Here is a 26,904-nt window from a genome sequence, read left to right on the forward strand (position 1 = left end):
TGAGTACAAGGTGTCTCATCGCTCAGCTTGAGAGTTTCACAGTATTCCTGTGAGCGGTTTTGGCGAGACCCAAAAGGCCCTTGTAAGCTCCATCTGCAAGCTGCCATGGGTGTTGGATCCTCTTCTGTGCTGCTCATGGTTTTGTCACTTTTCTTCTCAATTATATTTGTCATCCACTTCAGAGACCAGTACAGGCATTCCCCCAGAAGATTCACAGCCAGAGAGATGAAGTGTAAACAACAAATAGGCTTTCCTTTTATTACACACAGAGAAGAGGTATCAACACACAGCTGCTTTCTCACTTTGCGTTTCAGAAATTACTGCCACTCCTCAGTTGGCCATAGGTACCTCCCAAATAATTTCAACAGCTGTTCAGGCCAAGTTTCTCATTTTATTGTAGACCTCCACCCATTATTATTATTAAGGAAGGTAAAAGTGCCATTTTGCTTTCTACAAGCCTTAAAATAAAACAGCAGATATTACACAGCAATAGGAAATCATCCTCAATATAATCTATCAGTTTATGAGGTTTCTTTGGCCTCACGCTGAGAGTTTTATATTCCACATTGTCCTCCAGATGGCTGGAGTTTCATTTCCCCTGTCAGGATGAGCACATTTGAGTACACAGTTTTATTATCTGCAAAGCAAAGAGTACAAGACTGAGCCTAGGATGTCTCCATTTCAAATTTCAATTCTAATCATATAAGCTTTAAAAAAAAAAAAAGCTGCAGTTTTCAAAATGAGTGACTATCCTGTAAAGACTGAAAGATCTGTTCACGCCTGAACCTTTCCAGCCCAGTTTTCGAGTCAAGCCAGACGTGAGCACCTGCCCACTTCATCTTAATCAATGATTATGAGCCAAAGCATATGTAATGGTTGTCATGGAGATAAGGCCAAGCACAGCAAATTCACGTTAAATGATCTCAGCACAGCCTTCAATATCTTGAACCACTTGCAATGTGGAGCTCAGCCACTTACATTGTAAGCAACTATGTCTCTTCCAGAAAATGCTAACACCTTTGTCTCTCAATGTAATCATGGTGCCATATGCACATTCATGTGCAGAGGATATGTGGGGCTTTCACATGTAAACAGCCTTAATTTTATTTAAGGTGTCTTAAAGAGTTTCTCTCACACACTTTTCTCAATGCAAAGAGGATTTCTTCAGCAGTTTTGAGCAGAAAATAAATATTAGAACAGTAATGAACTGCTGGTTAGCCACTCTTGGATTGGTTAGCTTGTAGTAGTCCTGATCATAAGACATCACACATCCTGAAAGAAAAGGGAAAGTCTTTCCAAGGATGGAGGGAGTTAATCAACAGCAGTTAATAGAGTGCAATCTTGTTATGTCCTCCCTGTTTTCATGAGCAATAAGAAGTTCCAGAGGCAGAATAACCGGGGCTTGGTTTCCTTAGTGGAGAGCACAGTGAGAAATTGGTGGCATTTCTTGTAATATATATTTTATTTAGAAATATACACATTGACTGTGAATTGAGACAAGTGTAGCAGAACATGTGCAGCAGAATATGTAGCAGAACCAGTATCCTGCATCAGATTTCCAAAGAAATATACTTACACCTGCAAGAAGCTTTTAGCTTCTTGTTCTCTCCCTTCCAGGGATGGAGGAGAAATTTGGTTCTGTTCATATTTACATGCCGTGTTCATTGGACAAATAACACTTTTAAGAAAGAGTCTGACAGTTGTTGTTTTCAATTTTAAACTCATGCCAGAGGGAAAGAAAGAAAGCTGAGTAGCATAATGAGATGAAATAGGAAAAGCAAGCAGGTACATAGAGCCCTAGCCCTGTGCTGACTTGATGACATTAGGATGGTCTTTGAAGTCTTTTTGTTGTTGTTTCAAACTGCTTTTAACTGACATTTTAATGCTCTGTATTCAACTGCTGTTGCTTTTAATTTTTGCTGCCTTTTTATATTCATGCCCTTTTATTCTGCTGATGTTTATTCTGCTGTTATAATGTTGTTTGTAATATTTTTAGACTGTGGTTTTATGGACCGTATTATGTTGGGATGAAATTTGGTCTTTTAATACATTGTGATCTGCCTTGGTCAATGCATTTCAAAATGACTAAGTGGATTTTTAAAAACCCACTAAATTAAAGGAAAAACAGAGCAAAGTGACCAAGCATTAGAGTTAAAATATGATGTGTATTAATGTGAAGATATATCAGCCATATTTAATCCTCTACAGATTGGGAGGGGGGTTAACTAACAAAAGAACAAAACGGCTGCCTCTTTTAAAACCACAGGACTAGCACGTAAAGAGCAGAGTTTAAACCCCATTGTTAGGCAGATAAAAAAACTAAGGAATAGGTTATGAAACCTTCTTTTAATACATTCCAGCTGTTTGAGGCAGCTGGCTCCCCACTTCTCCTCTAATGCAAGGAAACAGACCACACGTTCAAAAATGCTTTACTTACTCAATCTGAGGTCACAGCCATGCATTATCCTATGTTGTAACAATAAGAAATGCAGGTATAAGTTACTGGGTAGAAATTCAGCAAAAGAAGCTTCAGACTTATGTCTGAGGCAAGGAGATATGTTGCAGCATGTCTGCCACCATCACATGCAGCAAGTGAGAGAACAGGAAACAAACCTTACATCCTCCTTATCATATAAAGAGAAAAGGGTATAAGACTTCAGTGAGTCTCCTCTAAAAATTGATAACTCTGTGGGCCTTAACCCCTTCATATACTAACTAGTACTGTTAGGTTTGACTGCAACTCTGACAAAAATACTTCTTCAGATGAAATTATTACAAACCCAAGGTTGTAGCCCATGGTGGTTTTGCACTAACAGAAGCACTTTCACTTGCAAATGCAGGGCAGAGTATCTGATTTGCTCTGATCTCTCCTACCCAATGCAGCCCCTGCACCTCCCCACCTAAAATCTTATTTTAAGGGGGACCCTCTGGAACAACATGTGATACGACATAGAGGGCTGCAGTTAGAATGGGTGAAAATAGGGTGCAAAGTCACAATGGGATACAATCTCCAAGTATTTGCTAAAATTGTATTTGTGAACTGGAAAAAGCTCTATTCGTTTCAGCTTTGATTAGAGCACTGAACCAGACCCAGCACCCTAACATCAAGCAATATTTCATGTCAAGGTGCCAGTATAAAATTCACATTGTCAGGCGATTTGAGATGGAGCCACAGTGGAACATATTGCTCTAAGATTATCTTTAATTCCAAAGAGCTAAATTTGGATGCTTAGGCTCATGCAATAATAAAAAGATGTCGGTGTATGTAGGATGGAAAAAAAGCTCTCATTAAAAAGTCCTTCAGTGTGCTTTTTATAGAACTTTCCCCATGAATCATGCAGGTCTGAAAAAGAGTGAAACAACCAGAGACAGAGTTCTCTTGGGATCTTGTATTCAGCAGAAGCAGTATGAGCTGTTGGAAATTTGGATAACAGTAGGAGCCACAATCCTTGGTAGGTACATTGTAACATTCAGTGTAGGCACAAACATATATATCTTGTGAGTGTCTATCCTGTGGGTTGAAATGTCTAAGGGTACTCACTGGTGAGAGGAACGAGTGCAGTTCTACCCATCCTTGAGTGAGAGTCCTGGGTGGAAATTAGCAACCTGAGTGAGAGCAAGATTACTAGCCAAGATAGCAGTACATCTATGTGATTGACAGGCGGGAATTTGTTTTGATATTTTAAATGGTTCTGTCCAGTGAATGGTTTCATTGTCTCCTGGTGCTGTTGCAAAAATAATAAAAAAATAGTAGGGTGGAAGGAGTGGTTAGTGATAGCAGTTTGAGTGTGATGGAGTGTGGAATGTGAGATATTCCAGTGACTGGGTGGGTGGGTGATGTGTTTGTGGATGCAAGTGTAGAATAAAATATTGTATGGTTTGTGCAGCTGGAAGACAGAAATTAGGGTGATGTGCATGTGTTAGTGGGCTAACTGTTTCATACTGTGAGTCAGGATGTGCCTTGTTAAGAAAGAAGGTGAAGAGGAAAGGGCCTTTTAAGATGCCTCCCAAATATGTTGCTATGTTTTTGCTGTTTTGAGATGTTATCATTTTCTATAGTGGTTCTGTATTGTGTTGTATCATTTTCCCCCCTCTCTCTCGGAGGGGGGGGGTGTTCAATTGCTTGATTCATGGGAAATGCTATTCATATGGAAACATATTCTTCAGACCTACATTCCTTGATGATGTTTGATAATCTAAAAGATGATGACCAAGTAAGCCACAAACCAGTATAGGGCCAAAGCTTAACAAGGTGTGGGCTGCCTGCCAAGTAACTAACAATGGCTGATGTCATCCTCCGGTTTAATATCTAAATATGCATATGTCTTCTGGATATAGATAATTGGTGAGGAGAAACTAATGGAGTGTGAAAGGAACATTAGAAAACAGAACAGAAGGGCTAGTGTTATAATCAGGAAAAACCAACTCAATATTCCTCCATCTGAGTGCACCCATTATCTAGCTTTTGAAATAAACCCCCTTAGATCAAAAATTTGCCCAAAATTCATGTAAGTTCTGGGACACCTTTGGATCCCACCCATCGATCACCAACCCCACTAAGAAGAGGGAATGGCTGTTAAACCGCTCTTAAATCTGTAGTGCCCATGTGGCCTGAGTACCTGAACAGATGCTGAAATAACATTCCTCATTATTACTTCCCTTTAAATTCATATCCACCAGACTCAGACCACCCACCCACAATCCCAACTATTTTGTGTGTCCCATCCTACCATGCAATCGTCCCATTTAGGTTGCCTTCTATCCATCCTTTTAATCATCAAAGTGCTTTAATGATAAATATTTTAATCCTCTCCTTCACCTAAACCTGAGCTACACTTTTCAAAGTAAAATGTGCTTTTCATTCCTCTTCACTTAAACATGAACTATGTTTTAAAAATTAAAGTGTACTTTTCAGTGATTCCATTTTAGTTTTTGCCATGATCCTCCTTTCATGCAGAATACTGTAAACATGTCGGCTGCAGTCCATTCATCCCAATGAAGTCCATCTTCTGGACAGGTGACCACTAGAACCTTTTCCCTGTATGCTTTTGAAGCCAGCTCCCAAGATATATAATAACAAGACCCCATCATTTAACTCTGAATTGTCCTTGTTCTGTGTATTATTGCACCATCATTTTAATGTTGTGTTTTAAACTGTTGTAACCTGCCCCGGGACCTTAAGATGGGTAATAAATTAAAAGCAGCAGCATCTTTTTGCTATATTCTAAAAGTCCACAATTCTTAAATTAAAATTGCATCAAAATCAATTCTCTATTATCATTTTATTGCTAGTGTTGGTATAAGAATTACGTGGGGCCACAACACTGAAAATGTACTCAGAGTACTTTGAGAAGAGCCCATATCAGGATTTGTTTCAATTAATCTTTCCTCCTGGGCAGGAATTCAAACGTCACTAAATTCTAGTGGATTGAAGATGGTGGGGCCTGGGTGCAGGAGAGGTGAGAAGAGACCCAGATTCAGTTTTCTGATCAAACACAGTAATCCTACATGGTTCAATATATGTGTGAAATGGCTAATCACATTGTTCTTTCAACCCCATTGAATTGTCTTTCAGCTGGGTTTACCACTTCAGAGCACTGATTTTCCAGTAATGAACTTCTGGAGCCCCAAACCCCTGCTCATCTGATTCACGGCTGCATACTTTGGACAGTAATGCTCTCTGTAGTCTCTTGTCCAAATACAGTGGTACCTTGGGTTAAGAACTTAATTCGTTCTGGAGGTCCGTTCTTAACCTGAAACTGTTCTTAACCTGATGCACCACTTTAGCTAATGGGACCTCCTGCTTCCACCGCACCGCCGCTGCACGATTTCTGTTCTCATCCTGAAGCAAAGTTCTTAACCCAAGGTACTATTTCTGGGTTAGCGGAGTCTGTAACCTGAAGTGTCTGTAACCTGAAGCGTCTGTAACTCGAGGTACCATTGTACATGGGGGCAGGGGCACAAGGCATTCAGCCCCCAACTCCTTGGGCCACACATCCCCTACTCTTTCCCAGCTTGGCTGCTCTGCAGTTGTTGGTGTAATTTTCTTAAAGTATCCATTTTGTTCCCCCCACCCATTTAAGGTCTTCCAATGAACCTCCCCAAAAAGCAGGAGGCACACCTGTGAAGCACTCCCAGAAGTAGCCTCTTTCCTGGAAATTCCTTCTAATGAAGATGATGTTAGCTCTTTAATAGCCAGAAATAACATCTTGGAGAAATCCCAACCCCAACCCCAGATGGGGGAGAACCAAGTGGGGCCACTTCGTTACTGCATAAAACTACTTGGAGCTTATTCTAATCTTAAAGTACAGTACCTGATTTTAAGCTACATTTATTTTGGTGAGGCCAAATGCCTTGTGTCTGAAGGGCAAAATTCTCTCTGCTGTCGTCTATTCTGTATAATGTTTCTTTTGTATAATCTTTACTGTGGAGGTTGCAGCTTTTAACAGCACAATCCTTTGCATTTTCCACTCAGAAGCAGGTCCAACTGTGTCCAAAAGGACACATTGTGGCAACTGCAACCTTTAAGCATTTAAGGTTTAACGTATGCATATGAAAATTGCTTTGTGATATTTCATGGGGTGCAATTCATAAATGGAATCAAATAAATAAATCCAGTGCTTTTTTCTGGGGGGACGCAGGGGGACGCATACCCCTAAACATTTTGTGAATCTTTGTACTTTTGTCCATTTACTGTATTTTTCCTGATTTGAACTGTAAAATGGTAATTTTCTTGAATCGAAATGAGAGTACCCCTAAACATTTTTTAAAGAAAAAAAACACTGAATAAATCCAAAAGGTATCATTTAAACTTGAGCTGGGGGTAGAGAAAGGGTAGGCAAAATACTGAAGAGAAAGAAAATATCCCAAGAATAAGCTTTGCAACTGCTGAAACCCTCGTTCAAGCTATTTTAAACCAGCCCAGACAAAGTACTCACAAATACACTGTAGAGAACAGTTCTGCATTGGCAGCATGACTTGACAGTATCCTACGGGAATATGAAAATAGGCCTGAGACAAGATAGAATTTGATCAACTGTTATATTTCACCATTTCCTTCCCTGTTTTGCCAAGCTAGTCAAATATGGCACCTTTCTTTTCCTCTCAGGGCTGGATATCAGGGCGATAGATGGGTCAGGAGTCAGAAGCCATGCATTCTTCTGAAAACAGTGTGGGAGGAACTTATTTAACATTTCTCTTTCCCTCAGGAGTTACCAGACAAGCCCTTCCATTCTTCTGCCTGAGGCTGAAAGAAAAGGAACCTGCTGTTTTCCTCCTTGGAGTGGGAAAGGTGACTGTATCAGCTTGTTATAGAAGCTGCAAGACCTTTTCTCCTTTTATTAGCACTGATTTATTCACTTGCCTGGCAAAGCCTGGATTTTAACAAGCAGACTTATAATGCATACTTAAACTCTGCACTTTCAAATTATATCCAGTGTTGGGGTTTACATTGTCATTCTATTTATATGAGCAAGGAAAGAAGCCCCAGTGGCCCCCTTAAAAGAATCAGTACAAGCTTCAAATATTTCAAAAATATGAAGGTGTGGGTTTGTCTTCCCGTGGCCCTAGTACATCAGGGTGATGTAAGGAGATGCAAAATACACTTGAGGATTTCATCATTGCCTCCAGATTCTTGGTCCAAGCAATACAGAAAACCCTCTGGCTGAATTAAAGTTCACCCATTTCCATGCATACTTCTGCATAATTTAGTTTCTATTTAGGTATTGGATATAGCCATGTACACATTTTTATTCAGGAATGCACTGCATTATTGGGTTCTGTAGTCAAGGCAAGCACTCCTGTACCTTCACACACTAACAGCATGCTTAATTGGGATCCTATATGCTCCTATACACAGAAGCTGAGGAGATAATACTAGCAGCATGCACACACAATTAAATGGATCATTCTTGCCAGCCATTTCCCTAGCAGCCATGCCAACTCTTGACTCCCAGCAATCACCAATCACTGTGCCAACCACATTCCACCCAGCCCCACTCCTTAGTAGCCAGACATGGAAGGTGCTATTCCACATCTATGTCACCACCAGACTCCACCAGACACACAAAACATGATCTGCAAGGCACAAAGACACCACAACACGCTCTACAGCATGAGCCACTGCTGATCAGGCAACAAAGCCTCCAGGAATCCCAGAATCATCATCACCATCATAATTTGATTTGTATGTCAATTTTCCACAGTTACAACTATCCTCAAGGAGCTTACAACATAAAAATATTTACACAATCACAAACATAACAAAAGTAGTCATAAACTATAAATAAAACACATCAGAAAGCACACAACAAAATCAAGCCATTTCCAAATAAATTATAAGATCTATCTATCATCTATCTATCTAGCTATCTATCTATCTATCTATCTATCTATAAAACCCTAAACTATGCCCCCACCCAAGAGTCTGTTCAGCAGCTCAGCTTTTGTAGCTGGTGTCAGTCAGCCAGCTGGGGAAAAGCTAGCAAGGCAGGGAGCAGGTCTTCCAGGACTCACAGCCAAGATGCATAAAATACCTGCTAATCTTGGATTCACATGTGATAATTTGTAAATGTAATGATCCATTCAACATAGCAATGGAGAAATGGAAACATTTTTAGAGAAGTATAATTTTTTTAACAAAAGGAAAGGAAATACAATGCTTCTAGTTCCAATGGAAGCCACTCTTTTTGGAATAGCAACCTTTCCCTCTCATGCAGACATGTGGACTCACTCTGGTAGCACTCCACAAATGGTCAGAAATGCACACCTTTTTATTATTCCAGATTAAAACCTAGGCTCGGCATTCACAATAAACCATATTTTATGACTGGCTGTGATTAAGCCATTGAGGAGAACATCTAGGAATGATGTAACAAGTTTTGAATATTAACAATAAGCTTTGTGAAGGCAAAAGCACAGTTTCAACATTTTTACATTTACATATCAGTGATGTGTTAGTCAGATGGTATTAAGCTCAAGTCAGATCCGTAATCAGAAAACTCTCTTCACAAGCATAATCTGGTCCCCGTGTAAATGAATAGCCTTTCTGTTTGTGTGGGCGAGAAAGAAGTATTAATTTTTCAGTGTTCATTTGACTCTCCCAATGGTTCTCATCATCAGTTTCAGTACTGAACTGTCTCCTATACTGAAACTCTCTGGCTTTCAACTCTTTGGAAAGTGTGGGCGTAACTGACTGGTGAGTAAAGTCCAGCCAGCCTTCTTTCAGCCTGTGCCAGCACTGGGAAACACAGGTTTTCTGTAAAAGGGAAAATTTAGCTGCTTATTTTCAGTCCCAAATAACCAGCTAAAGAATTTCTAATTTGAGCTGATAACAGTAATGCCACTCAGTGTGGACATATAATGAGGAGGACGATGATTAATGCAGATGACACTTAAATAAATGGTTGCCAAAATGCTCTTCCAGAACTTGTATATGATGCCACCTTTTCTTCACCCTTGCTATTGATGATTGCAAGATTCTTAAGAGGACATTTTCCCCCATATGCTAAACTACTGTGCACACTGATGGTGCTATACAGATCTATAATATGTATATAGCATACTTGGAGTGCCTGAGATGGAAATATTCTAGCCCACTTCAGAAATGATGGCCACACATTAAATCAACTTTTTAAGCGAGGAACGGGGCCAAACTGCTAGCCCTACTGCCTGGCATCCAAACATACACAGCTGTAGCAAGGAAGCCTGAGCACATACATGTGAAGATTCTATGTACAGTTGTAGTTACCAAGCAGGAGACCCCTGCATTACTGGGGTTCATGGCAGCATGGAAGTCTTTCTGCAGCCAGCTGTATATGCAAAGCCATCCCTGCTACAGATGGAGGCATGGATACCAGAAGTCAGGGTAACAGGTGCAGCCCCACGTCCTGTTTATGCACTTGAATGTGTGGGTGTCATTTCTGAAGAGGGATAAAGTTTAGCACGGTTACAGTATCTTTAGAGGCATCTGTGATCTCGCTATTGTTGAAAACAAGACACTAAGGGTGGATCTACACTCGTGTTTTTAACGCTAAGAAAGTGTTAAGGAATGGTTGCAGTTACACAGAGGAACAAATGATTGCATTGCTTACAATGTTCTTAATGCATTATTAAAATGTGAAACCAGAGGGTGCCGCAGAGCACCCAGCAACAGTTTGATGAAAATGAACTAACAACAAGGTAAGAAATACGATTAAAATTACAAGTATGTCCTGTGATGTTTTAGAATGATGTATCTAATCTTGTTCTAACAATGTTAAACAAGTTAGTTTAAGGCAAAGCCCAGGCAAGACAAAATTATTATTATTATTATTATTATTATTATTATTATTATTATTATTATTTACTTATACCCCGCCCATCTGGCTGGGTTTCCCCAGCCACTCTAGGCAGCTCCCAGCAGAATATTAAAAACATGATAAAACATCAGACATTAAAAACTTCTCTAAACAGGGCTGCCTTCAGATGGTTTCTAAAAGTCAAGTCGTTGTTAATTTCATTGACATCTGATGGGAGGGCATTCCACAGGGTGGGCGCCAATACCGAGAAGGCCCTCTGCCTGGTTCTCTGTAACCTCATTTCTCACAGTTACTGGAACAGTCAGAAGGCACTCGGCCCTGAACGATGAGCGTGGAACCACTCCTTCAGGTATACGGGGCTGAGGCCATTTAGGGCTGTAAAGGTCAGCACCAACACTTGGAATTGTGCTCAGAAATGTACTGGGAGCCAATGAAAGTCTTTCAAGACTGGTGTTATATGGTATCGGTGGCCGCTCACAGTCACCAGTCTAGCTCTAATTGAGATATACAGTTCAAATGTCCGCTCTTGAAGATTTTATATAAATATAAATTAGGAATCAATCATATTGTTTGGTACTTAGATACACTGAATGCTCTTCAAACATTATGCCCATGCGCAGACATTCCAACATGTGGGGGTGGAGAAGGAACAGATGTGCTAAATGGGCCAGGCAGGAAAGCATGATAAACCTCCTAAATCATAAATAGGGACAAAGTAAGGAAGAATATTAGCTGAATCAGGCTATTGTCTGAAATGAATACGAAACATCTACCACATATTCTTTTAATTTACTAAATAATTCTACTAAGTTGGCATCAAGGCATTCAGAAAAGTCTATTCCAAATCTGCTGTAAAACTCCATTGTGTTCTCTGCCTTGATTTTAGAACTTCAGACAGGCTCCCTGGAGGTAATTATGTGCTGTGGCAAAATGATTTTTGTTAATTTGCTGTGTCTTGTTTGATAAGCCTAGCCAACTTCTAATTTACATTAGGAGAAGATTACTTACTAGCCCTGCTGTAGTATGCAAATATATTGCAGCAATGCATAAAAATAGCTGTGAAGTAACTTGCAAGGTCACTTTTTATGTAGGTTATACTTAATTTAGTAGATAAGTGTATAAAACAACCCCTTTTGAATACAAGGGAATTTTCATTAATCAAAGGTCAGGGGCCTTCTGAATTACTAGCTGAACTATGAATTCAGGTTTACTGCTTGAATGAGAGAAGTAAAAAATATATAATTATTTGTCATATGTTCAAATCCTGGGAACTCCTTCCTCCTATGGGAGGAAGGGTGGGGTATAAATTTAATAAATAATAAAATGCACATCCTGAAGGCTTAGAACAGAATAAAACATTACAACCATCTAGCAAGCAAGCAAACGAACAAACATCAGTTGATCTGGCTTTCACCACCCAAAATGGTACCCTGTCTTTATCAAGAAAGATATGCCAATGAAGTACAGGATAGTAAGCCATGGAGGAACTGTATTAAAAGATAGGGGAAGCCATTGCTAGCTCAACCTTTAAATCAAGAGCTATCCCCTCCTCTCCTCCAAACTCCCCCCCCCCAATTTCTGGAATCTAATTGTATTCATATAATGTAGCAAATTAAAGATACAAGAGTTTATACAAGTTCATTTCAATAGAGACAACTTATGAGTACAAAGTTGTGTCCAGTTGTGGCAGCAAGGGTACTGAACTAATTTTGAGGGGACTGGAGAGGAAAGAAGAGGAAAGGGAGAGGAAATTCTGTTGCAAGCAGAGAAGTCCCTTGTGCCATATATTGTCACGTGTAATCTGTATGAAGGTTGGCATCTGTCTTGGGAGACAATGTAACAGACTCCATGCTAATAGACAAAATGCCAAAATTGGTTGATGATTTGGAAGAGGCCCAAGTAAAAGCAGAGATCAAGCAGCTCTGAAGTGGGAGATCCCTGGTAAATTTGGAAGAAGCAAAATGCCTTCTACTGGCTTTCTCTGGAAAGGCAATGGAGCAAATTAATAATGGTACTTGGTGGAAGGAGCAGATGGCAGTAGGTGGTTCATGGAATACAGGAACTAGGGTTCAAATACCACAGATGGGGAAGCACCATCTGCCACAAAGACATTTTGGAAAGAAATATCCTATTCATCTAAATATAATCAGGTCCCAGTGATATTACAGTACTAAGGATTGATGTTTATGTATGGTTTTGAAAAGGTCAAAAACAAAAAGTGGGGCAGTGAGTTTAGTTTGTATGTTAACATGAACCTTCCTCATCTGTACCTCCCCAAACAATATGCAAACAGAAGCATAGCTATTTGGGTTGGTGTACCAAACTTGTGTAGGGCACATGGGTAGCGTTAAACCACAGAGCCTAGGGCTTGCTGATCAGAAGGTCGGCGGTTCTAATCCCCGTGACAGGGTGAGCTCCCGTTGCTCGGTCCCTGCTCCTGCCAACCTAGCAGTTCAAAAGCACGTCAAAGTGCAAGTAGATAAATAGGTACCCGCCCTAGCGGGAAGGTAAACAGTGTTTCCATGCGCTGCTCTGGTTCTCCAGAAGCAGCTTAGTCATGCTGGCCACATGACCACTAAAGTGATGATGATACCCAACTCAGTATTGCTCAGAGTGGAGCCATTGGAATTAATGATCCTAAGTCATGTTTATTCATTTCAGTGGGTCTACTCTAAGTAAAACCTAGTTGAATGTCACCCAGTGTGACCATCAAGCACAAAATCCAACTCAGTTTCTTATAGCTTTGTTCCATTGCTGTGGTCAACCAAATATTGCCCTTTCATTGTACCACTGATTTCATTGGGACAAGCACAGCTACCTTTGGGTATATCATACTTAGGATCAAGATATTAGCAGAAAGGTGAAGGACAGATTTGGTTCAGCAAACAGCTTGGCAGGCAATATGTATTTATCATGCGGGAGAGAGGAAACTAAAAATATTGGGGGGGATCAACAAAGGAATAATGATTAGATCGGAACAATAAGGGAACTTAGAAAATATCAGGAAAGAATCAGCAACAGAGGAAGAAATTAGTGACTCCATAAATTGAATCTCTACAGAATTACTAAATCAAATAGTTCTCTCTTTTAACAAGTTCGTGGTGTTTCTTATGGGAATAAAGTGGCAAAACAGTTCTTCTCTTGGGTATGATATTTAAAAGCACAATGTCAAGGACTTTGCTGACAACATACCACATCCTTGTATGAACAAATATATATATATATTACTTTATTTTGTTCATCCCAAAACTTTCTCTCATTGGCTGTAATAGACAACACTCATATTGTCCTGCATATGACTTATTTGCATACCTGTAGGTGTGCTGAGAGGACTCACTGTGCAGCTGTTGCTCTTTTTGTGAAAGAAAATAAAAATTGTGGTGACATTTTAAGTAAAAAGTTGATAATAAACCATCCATGAATGTTATTGTTGTTGTTGCTGCTGCTGCTGCTGTTATTTATTGGTGCTGTTTATTGCTCTTTTTTTTGAAAGGGACGCGGGTGGCGCTGTGGGTAAAACCTCAGCGCCTAGGACTTGCCGATCGCATGGTCTGCGGTTCGAATCCCCGCGGCGGGGTGCACTCCCGTCGTTTGGTCCCAGCGCCTGCCAACCTAGCAGTTCGAAAGCACCTCCGGGTGCAAGTAGATAAATAGGGACTGCTTACCAGCGAGAAGGTAAACGGCATTCCGTGTGCTGCGCTGGCTCACCAGATGCAGCTTGTCACGCTGGCCACGTGACCCGGAAGTGTCTCCGGACAGCGCTGGCTCCCGGCCTATAAAGTGAGATGAGCGCACAACCCTAGAGTCTGGCAAGACTGGCCAAAACGGGCAGGGGTACCTTTACCGTTTACCTTTATTGTTTTAAGTTTGAAAGAATACAAAAAAATGAAAACATACCAAAATTAGGGTTTCATTTTATTCTGATTAGGGACAGGGCTAAGTTGAAAACTTAAAAAGAAAGAACCGTGCAAATAAAAAACTGTACACTCTTTCCATTGTAAGTGCATGCCTAAAGCTGTCCCAGAGTACCATCTTAAAGCATTTGGCAGCCTCTTAGTGCAATTTCTGAAAGCGTCAGCATAAACGAGGTCAAGGTGTCCTAAACTGCTAGCTTTTATTCTACCTGCCAGTAGATTTCAAAGAGCTTGTACAGTGACTAAGTGCCCTGTTTTTAATAAAAATATCTCATCTAACTTAATTCTAGAGTTGCTTCCATACATGCCCCTTTCTCTGAATTGACCATCCTTCATTCATTAACTTTTTTAAGAGACCTCAAATCACACCATTGCCAAATCCAGTCATTGCATTCCACTGTTTCGTGTTGTACTTCCATGTAAAAACAATAAAGGTCTTTAAAAAGGGAGGAGGGACTTAATATTTGCATTAACAGTGCCAGTCTATTCAATATGAATTGATAAACTGTTACTGGGGCTTTTAAGGGCTGCAGTGCCTTAAATGAAAAGCTTTCTCTTCGCATGCTCTGTCCTTTGCATTGTTTCCAGTTTAATGTGGCTAGGGGATTATTAATGAATTGCTCCTTAATATGTTGACCAGGAAGCAATAAAACATTTAATTATGAGTGCAGAAAACCATTACTGAAAAAGACTTCACTGTGAATTCATGTTATTGAAGAATTATTGTCACAAGCCATTGTTGGATGATGCAACTCTCTTTTATTTAGTGCTGCCTGGAACCTCTGATTTAATTCAATTTCCAGATTATTGTAGAATACCATTACATACAACTGGAATTGTCTTGTTTTCTGATCCAGTCCTACCCAGAATGAATCTGTGATAGGCACCACCGTTATAAATAGTACTTGCACATTTCCAAGAATCCTGCTTTAGGCTCCCCAATGCAAGACTGGTTGCACAATTTTAAACAAAATACAAGAACTTTGAAAAAAGAGAGAGCTTTGTGCAACATTTCCATTGAACTTTGGACTCTGAAATTTGTATTGATTCCCCCACTAATGCCCTATTCTTCAGTGTGGACTGCAAGGAATCCACCAATGGATTGGAGCAGTTCCCATAGGGTATTAGGTGTCTGGGCAAGGGACGCGGGTGGCGCTGTGTCTAAACCACTGAGCCTCTTGGGTTTGCCAATCAGAAGGTCGGCGGTTCGAATCCCCGTGACAGAGTGAGCTCCCATTGCACTGTCCAGCTCCTGCTAACCTAGCCCAAGCATGCTGGCAAAAGCCAGTACAGGGGCTCCTGCTGGTGCAATGGGACTTTCCCACCTCTCCTCCTTCATATCCGCTGTGGAGGGTCAGGAGAAACCCCAGAAGAGGGATGAGGAAAAGATCTTTGCAATGACAGGAGAGCAGGAGGTTGAATTTTTCTCATTGTTTGAATAACTGTCATCGTTCTTAATCCTATGAGATCCTTCACACATTCAAATCCTATTTCAGTAACCTGAAACATATCTTTTCTGGTTGCTCTAGTCACTGACAGTTCTTTGTTTGCCACTTGGGCCTCATCCTGCAAATGCAGAAGGACATGGAAGCCTATGGGAAGGCATTCAATCCCCAACATATTCATTGTGTTTGCATCTTTATGCAACAGAAATAAGAAATGGTGACAATCTAAATACACACAAATACACATATATATATTATTTAATTTAGGGGGCAGTGAGTGAACTTGGATATCCTTACATTTCACAGCAACAACATTGTGCTCTATTTTGTATGAGAACATTGGCACTGCAACCCTAAACCTATTTCCCTGTGGTCAGTACTGAAGCTGCACTTAAAGCTCATGCAGTTATGATTATTTCTCCTTGTCTTTAGAGAAAGAAGGAATCTTTTTAGCCAGGCACTTAATATAACCATGCAAAGTTCAGTCAAGCAAGTTACTTCCATTTGAATTAATAATTGATGGAACTTAAGGTGAGCAAACAATAGCTTAATCTTTGGGATGGGAAAAACAAAATTCTGGAAATAATAACCTGCAAAAATTCCCATATCAAACCTTGTTTTCACTCTGAAATCCCACCATCAGCTACTAATGTTCTGCCTTTTATCCCCACCAGGTGTATTTACATGAAGCTTCTATCCTCAGAAAGCACATGAATGGCTTCTGAATTGGTTGCCCTCTTAACATGGACAACTGTAATAAAATAAAACTCACGGAAAACAGTTTATTTAAAATATGTCAGACCTTTTGATCCCACTTTTAAAATACGGAGTTGAGCTCACCTTATTGTATGAGGCACGTGCATAATTTCACTAGACCGGAATCCACAACACAATGAGCTAGTTTGTGTAATTGACCCACACACCACACAATAAGTGCAGCACAACTCCATATTTAGCAAGAGGGATGGGTGTTAAAGTGTGTTAAATTTTGCCATGCAAAATGGCAAATAGGCTAATAGATTGTCACAAGTGAGCAATCACCCCATAAAACTCTGAAAAGACTGATAATCTGACATGTTTGTTGTCAAGTCTTGGAAACTGCATCCCCCTTATGAACTTACCCTATATCATGTGGACCTCCTCTACTCAGCACTAAGCTTCCATTTGACAAAGAATACATGAGGACCCTTGAGTCTAAGCATGCTCATGCTGTTAACTGCTGTATGTCAGGATCTACTCTTGTAGAGATGAAATGGTAAAATGGGTACTCCCCATACCTCCATCCTCACTCCTTTGTGCTGCTCAAACCTGACTCTGACTCTGGTTAATAAAGGAATGGGAGAAAGACAAGGAATAGCACTACACACTTACATCTGAAGAGCCTGAGGAGTAGGATGGTGAAGGATTGGGCTTGGCACAAACTCTCCCTCCTGCAGATCAGGCCAGTCTGCCCCAAGCTGACTTGAGGATCAACCTCCCCACCCAATATCTGGCTCTGAATCAATGTGGGTGTGAAGCTAATGTTTGAGCAAAAGGAGATACAGAGTATCACGTCACTATTATTTAAGTTGAAAGTGGATGCATGGCTTCTTCTTAGTTGAGTTAAATGAAATAAAAGCTGACTAAAGAATGCTGTGTTGAAATAAATCCCAATACAAACATAATATATATATTATTCTCATCCTTTCAGTGTATCCTGCCATCGGTTTTTAAATTATAAAGTGTCCAGAAAGGCATCTCTTACAGTATTTTTGTTCAGACCGTTGCACACAGATTTACGTAAACCATAAAATATTTTGCATGCGATCTAAACACCCTTTTTCCTTGTAACTTGGTACTGCAAGCATCTCAAGCTGTCCTACTTCTGTAAAAGAAAGGTAGCCTACTTGCATCTAATTGTTGCTTCAAACTAGCACACTGAATAACATTTTTTAAAAAACTAGAAGAAATGGCATTCAAGAGTGGACAGTACTTCTTCTTTTTTTCCTATGAGAGAAGTGAACAGTCCGTGGGCAAACATTTTGCTGCAGGTAACTGTGGATGAGATCCAGTAGAGATTTACTCGCATCATCTGTCTGTAAATGGAAACAGTCTGGCCTTGCTGTGATGTCGCCAACCCATTTACATACCCATCAACTGCACCAATAAACATGGGGCATCCCTTTTTTCTCACAAGAGGACAGTGGCCAAAATGGCCTCCACAACCTTATGCTTTTTTCAGGCATGGTGCCCCAAAACATGTGTTTTGGGCCACTATGCCTGGAAATAGCACTTTTTTGGGGGGGCGTGATCTCATACGAGTCACATGACTCACACGAGAGTGTGGACCTAAACGATGGCATCCCAGATTTGGGGCATGTCATGTTGGAAGATATGCCATTCTGGCATGTTGTTGAGCCCACACTCAGGGTTTCACACTTCAGAAATAATGTTGAACTACCACACTGTTTCCAAACGTCTGATATAGAGAGGCGGAGAAGGTGCTGGTGGAAGATATTAGAAGAGATTCAGATTAACAGTTGGGCCAGGCAGTGTCCAGAGTGGCCCGGGGTAGACTACAGTTATGAAGGGCTGTTGCTTAGGGCTGGAGACCTCTGAGTGGATACCATAGGGAGGACAGCATTCTGGAATGGACTTAGGCAGGATCTAAGTCAGAATCTCAGAGACTGAGGATAGCAAGAAGGGCAGGTGGAATATATTGTTATTGTTCTGGATATTATCATATTTAATATGCAGTTTTAGTGTTTGTATTTTTGTTGTGTATTTTAAGTCATATTGTAAGCTGCTTCAGGTATTATTTTAAGATTAAAGTGTGGTAAAAAGCGATAATATGGTGGAACTGGGTTACTTCCAGGCTGGAATCAAAGGTTTTCACCTGAGTATCACAGGCACCCATGGGGCAGAACTGGAAAACCTCTTGCATGATTAATGTCTTTCTGCAGAGGCCAGATAATATTTTTGTGTAACTGATCTTGCCTATTTGATTTACACCTAGGTCCCTTCATTGCTGACGCCATGCCATCTACCAAATCAGCATACTGTCAGGCGTGGAGAGTCCTCTCCTCCTCTGGTAACTTCACAGTCAAGCAGTTTGTCTTTTATAGTCCTTTTTATTCAGTCTTCTGGTTGCAAGGCAAGAATCCCTATCTCTCCACAAAGAGAGTTCCCCCTCTGTCCCCAGCAACATCCTGGCCACCAATGGGAAGTTCCACCCCTTTGCATTCTCTGTTCTCTAATACGGAGATACCTACAAGCTTGAGGGGAGAGGGGTTGCCCAGGCTCTCTAGGGAGACTGTTCCCTCCCTTTCTCCTCTTCTTCCACTATCTCATAGCTTGGTAACTCCTATGGAGGCTGTGCAGCATTCTTCTCTCTTTCTCCTACTGAAACTGCTGAGGAGAAGGGGGGCGAATCTTCCCCCTCTCCTCCTCTTCGGAGAGAAACTGATCTGACTGAGGATACACTTCCCAATCCTCCGATTCGGCCCATTTCCTGACACATGCATAAAATACTTATCAGCTGGTGGATATGAGGGAGTTGCCTCTTGAAGCAAATCTCTGGAATTCATCTCCAGGATACATTATTTCCTATGGGTTTGATGAATGGATATGATAGAAAATCAGCCTTGAGAATCTAAGGAGCATCAAGCTAATTCAGGAATCAATCTTAGGAGGCTGTGGTCTAATCCAAGGTCCATGCAGTTCAAAAGTATCCAGTATGAGTGCATCTGTATATATAAAAGACCGGGGATTTCTGCAGAATTTGAGGGGAATACAAATCCCCAATCTCTGCAGAAAGAATCATGAAGTGCTGAAGTCAGGCTGAAATAGTGTCTGCCCTGTGGGGTGCCAAGTCAAAATTTATTAAGTGTTGTGTTATAATACATTACAGTATAAAACATTTAACAGTGGAAGAGATAGGAAAAGCTTTTTATAATATAACAGTACCTGACTCAAAAATTCACACTGAAATATAACCAAGGGGGGGGGACACTAATATATATCTTGACATAAAAACGGTTACCTTGCAAGTACCCAAACCATTGTTACTAATATTTTTTAAAAGAATAACAGTACAATTCAACTTTTGACTTAAGCACCCTGGACAAATATAAAATAAGTCCCCAGTGCTACCGAGTCCAAAGATACTCCAGCAGAGTAGATTTGTGTCATTCTTGCGCACCATTAGTGCACCAGCGTAATTGCAACTTCAGTGTGACACCCACAGTGCAAGGGGCAAAAATGGAAAGAATTTGAGGTGTCACTGAAATGCAGAAGTGGCGGACTGTGAAGGGCAGAGCCACTATGTTAGGTTCTTAGCAGGTGATTTGCAGTTGCTTACCAAGAGGAAGAGAGGTGCTACAAGATGACTGAGAGGTTAGAGGTGGTGGAAACACACCAGCAGGAGCACTGAATTGGCTCCACCAGTGCTGGACACTGAGATCCAGTTCTGAGGGCCTTCTGGTGATGCCCTCACTGCAAAAAGTGAGGTTACAGGAATCTCAACTAAAGTATGCATGGCTGATGGCCATCCAACCTCTGCTTTAAAACCTTTAATGAATAAAAACCTTTGTTCAGATCCAGCAAGGCTCCTCTGATAATTATGGATTACATCCAATGTTAATCATAGTCAGAGCAGATCCATTAAAATTAATGCACATCACTAACTTAGTTCTATTAATTGCAATGGGAGAATTCAGAGAATTCAGTTGGCTACAACCCTATGTTGTTGATATGTCTCAAAAGGTGAGTTGACCACGGAGAGTTTGATCAGCAGGTAGTCAAGTCTGTGGGTTTTGCAAAATATTCATAGGGGTAAATGTTTAGTGAGAGCTTCTAGGAATGGTGCTGAGTGGTGGTGCTGAGCTCCCGATTTTACCTTGAATAGAAATCCTGTATCTACAGTGGCTCCATATCAGGATGTAGCAGGAGCTCACTTTGATGCTGAATGATGAGGTTCATTACCTAGCTGTATCAGTTCCAAGACTACCGTGTTAAAAACAGATCCCACGGCAAAGTAAGTGTGCCTAGTACTGGACTTTAATTCTGAAAAATTACAGGAGGAATAAGCAGACCGAGATAAAAGATGTAGTTGTCTCACTTACCTTCTCACAAGTTATTCTTGAACTCCCAGGAAATGTTTAAAAAATGGAAGGTGTGAGAGCAAATTACTGCAAATAGAATAGAATATAGCAAATAGAAGTTAATAGCAAAAACTTGGCTTTGGTAAGTGTTGTGTGTTGTGCCTTAATTACTAAAAACAGGCTCCACGCGGTGTGGAGAACTCAACAGGTTTCTTCATAGGGTTCTGTATAACAATACACATCAGTGTATTGACTTGGAGGGCAGGAGGACAAAACCTAAGATCCTTATATTCAACATAAAGGAAAGACTTGAGAGTGGGGAGCACCTAAGGCTTTAAATTTGTTTAGTTACCATGGCAATCACTGTTATACAAGGAAATTCTAACCTAATCTCTTGTAGCTTTTATAAAAATAGAAACGGAACAAAAGAATTTCAATTGAGTCTGTCATTAAATTTTCTTTTTTTGACTTCATGAGTGAGTGAGTGAGTGAGTGCGAGCACTAAGACCTCTGCTCAATAATCATTAATTATCAAAGATGGCTACATACATCCAACAATATTATTTTGCCAGAGATGTTATTGAATATAAGGGGCTGCCTTGCATCAACTTAGAACCGTTGTATATTTGGACAGTGCCCGTGATACTCTCCAGTAGTTTTAGACTACAACAGACTACCTGATTATTAGCCCTACAGGCTGGAGTTGAAGAGAGTTGTAGTCCAACTGGAAGGTGTCACATTGGTGACACCCGAACTAGCCCATGAAAGTCAACACTAACTAGCAATGGCTTTTCTTCAGATCCTGCTGCCGCTGTACTTTAAGCAGTGATGCTAGTCATTGACTCTAGGATCTCTCACAGGCAAAGCATGTGACCTATGTCTAAGCCATGCCCACCCTCAACTTCATGATCGCTTAAAGACTTGTGTACATGATCATTTATCCCAAGGCGCTAATCACTCTGTGGCCTCAGAACCCAGGGGAAGGGACAATGGAATGGAGTGTCCTGAAAAACCATATGGCTGGCCAACTGGAATCCTGAACTGGACCACTCATCACTGCAACATTTTATTGTTATATTTAACATTCCTTTTCACAGAATCAGAAAATAATCAAAATTACATTTGCCTTCTTTCTGATGTGTGTCTGAATTGGAAGAAACACCTATTACAATTTGATGCCATCAGCTTAAATTATATCAGAAATTTAACTAACTTTACCTTTGGGGTTCAACTTATGTAGCATTCATGCTACTGCTATAAGAAAATGCTTTGGCATTGCTGTACCAAATAGGAATCTAGATTTCAGATAGAAATCTAGTTTGAGAACAATTGCTGGCTGCATTTAGCTACTCATAAAGCTACCACCTACAAGTGATGAGTCACTGAGTGGCTTCTAAGCTGCTTTTGTAATAGCTAAAAAAATAATAAAGCAAATGTACTGAGGGATTTGTTTTATACTCTTTTCCTGAACAAAAACTGGTGCAAATTATGCGATTCTGTTTGTACCAAGAGACACTTGTTTATTGACACTGATTATGTTTGGAGGCCAGAACTGCTAGCCTTTTCTGATGTGTTTCAGGTCCCAAATTATTTCCCACCCCACTTCAACCAATATAGCACAATTTAGTTTCATTTTCTGCACATCAATGGCTGTAGCACGTCACGTGATGCAGCTTCTCCACATACTGCATGTATCCTATTCCTCATGTGTACAAGAGGTCTACATCAACTGCCTCCCAGACAACAATGTATTTCCAAGGTCACTAGCCCATCTGAGCCCTTTGCCATAGCACCTGGCTGTACATGCTCTTTTTAAAGCTACTCTGTTGTCTTTGCTTCTTCTCATGTGCCTACATAATCTAATTTAAACCTGTGTGCTTCTTCTTTCTCCTACTCCAGAGGCTAGGACCCAAACCAATGCATTCAAGTTGCAAGAAAGAAGATTCTGACTAAACATCAGGAAGAACTTTCTGTCAATAAAAGCTGCTTGACAGTGGAACAGACTCCCACGAGAGGTGGTTGACTCTCTTTCCTTGGAGGTTTTTAAGCAGAGGTTGGATGGCCATCTGTCATGTATGATCTAGTTGAGATTCCTGCATTGCAGGGAATTGGCCTAGATGATCCTCAGGGTCCCTTCCAACTCTATAATTCGATGCTTCTATAAATGGACACCCACACTTAATTTTCTCTCTGTCTTCCTTAGCCAACAGCATCCTTTGAAATCAGAACTGCTGGTCAAGAAGGACAGTTTACTGACACGCTTTCTCATATTATCTCACCCACTCTTCTCTTTTTTATTCTAGGCCTCACTGTAGAAAGGTGTTTAACATTCACTCTAGACTAACAAGCTTTGATTTGCTGGTGCCTCTTCCCTCCCGCTTGCCTTCTGTCCTTGAAGCTTCTCAAATTTCCCTTCTCTGGAAACTTCTATCTGTAAATAAGGCTGGTAACCTAGCAACAGCAAGTGAATGATACATCCTCCCTGCCGAGAAACACTGATGCATAATAAAATCACCCCTTTCTATTATTTGAAGCAATAACATTCTCTTTAAGCTACCCTGTGCACATTTATGCATACCTTCTCAACAGGAAGGGTCGAGACGGGCGTCCATTGTGTGTTCTAGGGCAGCTTTCCCAAAAGTTTTGAATGAGTTATATAAGCCAGCGCAGCTCACGAGCAGGCAGGTCTTCAAAGCACTTCAGTCCCAGAGCTTTCAGGATGCCTCTTGGATTCCCCTTTGCTTCGGAATATGCCTTTCTTGTTTAGCACTAGTACAGCATGTATCCCCAAGAGAACTATCGCTGTGTCCAATTGAATAAGAGAAAGCAGAGATCAAGGCATTGGAAAGCTATCATTCTTATTGTTGAAGACCACATATCTACGTATAAAATGGTTACAAACATGCAACCCATATATAATTTCCAGATGGATGTGTCAAACGGCTAATGAGGCACAATGTCATATGGGTTGCTTATAGACTATTGCTGTTTTGCAATAGTCTATAAGCAACCCATATACCGTAAAGGTTTGCACAGTTGAAGTGGATTTATATTCTGTCACCCTAGAACAATAAACCCATTTTAAAAAACAGCTTTGATAGGGATATACACTAAAATATAGCTAACATAAAGACATATAAATAACACCCCATAAGCAAATCAGAATAAATGCTCATTGCCCTATAACCAACCTACAAACAAATCAAAACAAATGCTCATTAACCTAACCTTAAGCTTTCTGCAGGGACGCGGGTGGTGCTGTGGGTAAAACCTCAGTGCCTAGGACTTGCCAATCATATGGTCGGCGATTCGAATCCCCGCGGCAGGGTGAGCTCCCATCATTCAGTCCCAGCTCCTACCCACCTAGCAGTTCGAAAGCACCCTTAAGTGCAAGTAGATAAATAGGTACCGCTTTATAGCAGGAAGGTAAACGGCGTTTCCGTGTGCTGCGCTGGTGCTGGCTCGTCAGAGCTGCTTCGTCACGCTGGCCACGTGACCCAGAAGTGTCTCCGGACAGCGCCGGCCTCTTAAGTGAAATGGGCGCACAACCCTAGAGTCGGACACGACTGGCCCGTACGGGCAGGGGTACCTAAGCTTTCTGCAAGCAAGTTAAGATGGATAGGATAAATAGGTCAATTCTGGTTCCTCTCAGTTTCTCATTTTTCCAACCATGCCTTTCAAAATCAGTTTGCGATTTTGTTTTTTAAAAGTCCTCATGAAAATTCATCAGAATTTGTGTACACATTCCTCCTGCTACACACATTTTTATATGCAATTGTGCCTGATATATACATTTTCAGAATGCCATTTCCCCTAAGACAAGGCATGTTTGTGTGTTCATTTCACTAATATATGCATTCATATTTACGCTTTAGTATGTACATTTCTGTGCACATTACTTGTCTGGAGAACTGCACTGAACTGCAAAATTTAGATAAGAGTGGCTGTGTTTCAGTTTGCATATTGTTTCAGTAATGAACTAAGTTTAGCATCAAATTTCTCCCCATGCCTAAATTTGCTCTCTCACATGGTTCCTCTTGTTTTATAAAGTTAGAAGGGGGCAAACAGAGCACTAAAGGCTGCTTCCATGGCACAGTCATGGGTAAACCCAAGACAGCAATAGGGTGCCTTTTCTTGAATCCTTACAGGATGGATGTGGAGTGGGTAATTGGGGGAGGAGCAGGAGAAAGGAGCAGAAGAAAACAGAGCAGGTTGTGAACAATTACACCTGGAATCGTCACTTGCAAGGCAGACTTCATCCAGGCCAACAAAGGCCAGCTACCAGAATTTTTAGAGGAGCGGCATAGCTCAGTGGTAGAGCAATTCCTGTACTTCTAATGCTTTTTGCCCTTGTATATTAAAATACTCAGAAACGGCTTTCTGTAGTACCAAAAAGAAATGACAACTTGAATCCTTATACTAAGGAAATTTCCCCAACACAATCCTTCACAGAGCGTTCATTCCCCAGTCTACCCTACATTCTTACGCTTTCATTCCTATGTGGATTTTTTGTGGTCAGAGAACATCAGTATGACAACAGATGCCTTTCACACACTCTAAAAAATTATACAGTTTCTCTCTTGTGTCTATGCTTTTATGTTCTGTAAGCAGCCAACTATGACTGAAGCTTTCCCCAAGGCCTGGTTAGTTATATGTCTTCTCTCCTGGGTGGGTTCTCTGATGCATTATCAAATGTGTTTTCTTTCTGAAACTTTTGCCATAATTGGAGCATTTATATAAGAGCTGTTCATGGACCCCGTGATCTGCCCTGTGGCCCCAAGATGTGGCCCAAGGATTGGGCTGATGTGCCCCGGGCCACCCAACAAGCCACTGACCCAGTTGCATTCATCCCTGCAGCATTTCAGGGGGTGGAGCTAAGGGTTTTTAAAGAGTTTTTAAAGCTGAGTTTAACATATGGTTAAAATGAGGTTTAAAAATATGGACAGGAGGGGGTTTTAAGCCGGGGGATCAGATCCTGCACATTGCTGCTCCTTCATGAGCTGCTTCCTTATATATAAGAGAAGCCGCTTACAAAGGAGAAGTGACTGGCACTGCTCATGATCGGCTCACCCTACTTAACACCTGTTACACTGGAGAATCCAATACTGTACTGCCTGGTGTTGATTCAAGGGGCAGAGAGGTGGAGAGGCCTTGCTGGGAAAGTCATCTCCCACCTTCTCCCATGAAGATGCAGCCTGTTAAATTGTGGGTGAACATATCAGACAACACAGCGATTCTTCAAACAGCTCTTGTTTATTCACAGGCTAGAACAGAACTGAACTGAAGGGTTCAGCCAGCCTGCTTATATAGAGCTCCACTACAACGCAACTGTAACACTTTCCGTAACTATCCAATCACTGAACGTCACTTTCAATCCCTTATTTGCATATGTGGACCTGAGTGAAAACTATCTACAGTATCCCCCTGCTGGCCCAGGGTGAGAACTCCAGCATATAACACAGCCACTCTCTTTCCCACACTTTCTCCTAATTGCTGGCAGCCCAGGATGGCACTGGGCCACTCAACCCATCCGAGGTTGTGTCAACACAACTTGAAGGACACCTGGATCCCACCAAATGGGCCTGATTTGGCTTGGGATTCAGTTCTCAACTGAATCCAGTGCAAAGCTCTAGTTTATAGAGTTCTTCTCATGTATGGATTATTTTGCATAATATGGTTTGCATCTACAGCTGTGTTGCTCCTACCATGTAATTGTGAGTAATCACCCAGAATGCCTCTATATGTTTTCCTGTTGCCATATAGATAATATAATGAGATGTCTCCCAAATGTTTTGTATGCAGAAGCATCCCGGAAGTGTGCTGATACTATGCAGTAGTATCAGGAAAAGAGAAAAAATTATTATATTTATTATGCTAATCATATGGAGGTAACCCAGTCATGTGTGTGTGTAGCCCTTCTGGGTTCCAGTGATGTAAACAGAACAGGGCAGCTTGTGAAACTATTTTGACTTTAAAGTGCATCAATTGGCTGCATTGCATCCTTGAAAGTCCTTAAATGTATGTATAGCTTTTAAAATGGACAATAGCGTTGGTTGTTGTTCTCAAACTGAGCTTTCCTACTGAAGTATCACCCTGAGTTATGTTAAATCAGGATCTGGTTTTCATTTGCAAACAATAGGTATCTACTTCATACAAAGAACTATTT

At 40.9% G+C, this 26,904-nt stretch overlaps 1 long non-coding RNA gene across 1 annotated transcript; it reads right to left on the reverse strand.

Annotated features, from left to right (window-relative positions):
- Positions 1 to 231: 231 nt before the first annotated feature.
- Positions 232 to 19,369, reverse strand: LOC309378278. The gene is made up of 2 exons (XR_014171990.1): positions 18,647 to 19,369; positions 232 to 1,410 (listed from the first exon to the last, which is right to left on the reverse strand). It is a non-coding gene; the product is annotated as an uncharacterized lncRNA (long non-coding RNA).
- Positions 19,370 to 26,904: the final 7,535 nt, after the last annotated feature.

This window comes from Podarcis melisellensis, assembly GCF_964234715.1.
Source record: "Podarcis melisellensis genome assembly, chromosome: 9".
Taxonomy (NCBI): domain Eukaryota; kingdom Metazoa; phylum Chordata; class Lepidosauria; order Squamata; family Lacertidae; genus Podarcis; species Podarcis melisellensis.